Consider the following 1,935-nt stretch of genomic DNA (forward strand, 5'->3'; position numbering starts at 1 on the left):
TTGTAAACAACAGAGATTTATTGCTCACAGTTCCGAAGCCTGAAAGTCCAAGATCAAGTTACCTTCTGGTGGGGGTCCCCTTCCAGGTTCATCGCTGGTGAGAACCAATCACAAGGTCACACTCAGATACCAGGAGGACTGGTCAACGCTGACCCTAATTGGGGGCAGTGCCCCGTGAGTAATTCCACCCTTTGGAAGGGAAGAGCAGGTTTTGGTGGAGAGTTGGCCATCTCTGCTGCAGCCCCATTCTATGTTTGGGAAATGTCCCAACTTTGGTTTGGCTAAAGAGAGACTCTGAAAGACCCATGGCTTAAATCAGAAAGTCATTTCTCACGTACTACGTCGGGTCTGTCTTGCTCCTTGCAGCTTATTGATCCACTGTCTTCAATACACAGCTTCCAACATTGTGATCTGCTCCAGATCTCACCTTTAGGTTCTCGCTTTGGCCAGCTGGGAGTGGGGCACAGGAATGAGGACGAAGCTGTCCCTTCTCACCTTTGGGCCACTGCAGACACGTAAATGATCGGATTCAGAGGAGCACAGATAAGTGACGTTTTTCATAAACAAGTTTCGTGGTGTAAACTTCACACCCATAATAATAATGTGTTCATTATTGTCATAGCGCTTTCCCTCTGTTCTCAGATGTATTGAAACATTTACCTTTGTGATATTTCTGAAGGCCAGACAACACATCTTGCTATTTACATGTACCCCTTAGTACAGTCTTGCTTTACTTTCTCTACTGAAAGATGTTAAATCAACAATGCACATCTTATGATTGATGACTGCACTGAAAATTTAGGGTATACTCTCCATACTCTAGAATTTAGGGTATACTCTAGCACCCACAGCAGTAGAAATATTACTACTAATACTAATAACCACCGTTTTCACTGAGAGCTTACTGTGAGCCTGGAGTGGAATTAAGCAAATTTACGCAGATTATCTCGCTAAATCGAGGCTGTAAAAGGTGTTATTCAACGAATGAACTGTATACCCGCTCTTTCCAAATCTCAACCTTGGTGACTGCAACAACGCGGCTGTGATCAGATATTCTATCCTGGGAGGCAGTGTGACCAGCCGCGGTTAAAACTGGGAGCCAGATTCCACAGGTTCGAGACCAGGCCTTGCACACTAGGCATGTGAAATTCTGCGAGCGCCCCGAACTCTGTCCCTTATCTGCAAACTGGGACTCGATTATAGGTCGTTAATAGGACCTCATGCGTGAAAAGCCCCCTGAGGCACACAAGGTTTTCTTACTTTAGAAAGGGGGAAACACACGGACTTGGGCCGGCGCCGGAGGCCAGCACGCTCTCTGTCCGGTAACGCAAGGTGCGGAGTCGCAAAGGACTGAGCCCTCCAGCGCAGGCGCCGGCCACTGTGGGGAGCGTCGGCAGGGAACGGGTTACAGCAATAGAGACGGCTGGAGGACCCGGGTGGCACGAGCGGCCTGCGCCACTATCTGCACAGCTCCAGCCCGCGACCGGAGAGGGGAGAGGGCTGCGCAGGCGCGAGGGCCCGAGCCCCGAGGGGAGGAGGGCACCTCCCCAGACACCGGAAGTTTCCGCCTAACGGGTCGGGCCCGCGCCTCCGGTCCGGGGAGGGGGCGGGGCTGCTGCCCCTCGGCGCGTGGTGCCATAGAGCGCGGGCGGAGGACCCGCGTCCTAGACGTGCCCGGAAGTGGCTCCCTGGACGCCCACCCGCTCGCACCATAGAGCAGGGGGCCGCGGCTAGGGGGGTTGCGGGCTCGCTTTCCTAGAGCGGCGAGGACGGGGTGGCGGCCGGAGTGGGGGTGGAAAGCGGAGGGGGGAGCGGCGCGGGCGGAAGCGGCCAGGAAGGTCACTTCCGGCCTGGGCGCCCGTCCCCCTGACCCCAGGGTCTGAGTCGCCGCTGCCGCCGCTGCCACCATCGGCGAGGGAGGCGAGAGGAGGAGGA

The 1,935-nt window shown here is 54.9% G+C and overlaps 1 long non-coding RNA gene across 1 annotated transcript; it reads right to left on the minus strand.

Moving 5' to 3' along the window:
• LOC112483065 lies at positions 1–1,929 on the minus strand. Its single transcript, XR_003047495.1, has 2 exons — positions 1,261–1,929; positions 1–505 (listed from the first exon to the last, which is right to left on the minus strand). It is a non-coding gene; the product is annotated as an uncharacterized LOC112483065 (long non-coding RNA).
• Positions 1,930–1,935: the final 6 nt, after the last annotated feature.

This window comes from Pteropus alecto, unplaced genomic scaffold, assembly GCF_000325575.1.
Source record: "Pteropus alecto unplaced genomic scaffold, ASM32557v1 scaffold326, whole genome shotgun sequence".
Taxonomy (NCBI): Eukaryota; Metazoa; Chordata; class Mammalia; order Chiroptera; family Pteropodidae; genus Pteropus; species Pteropus alecto.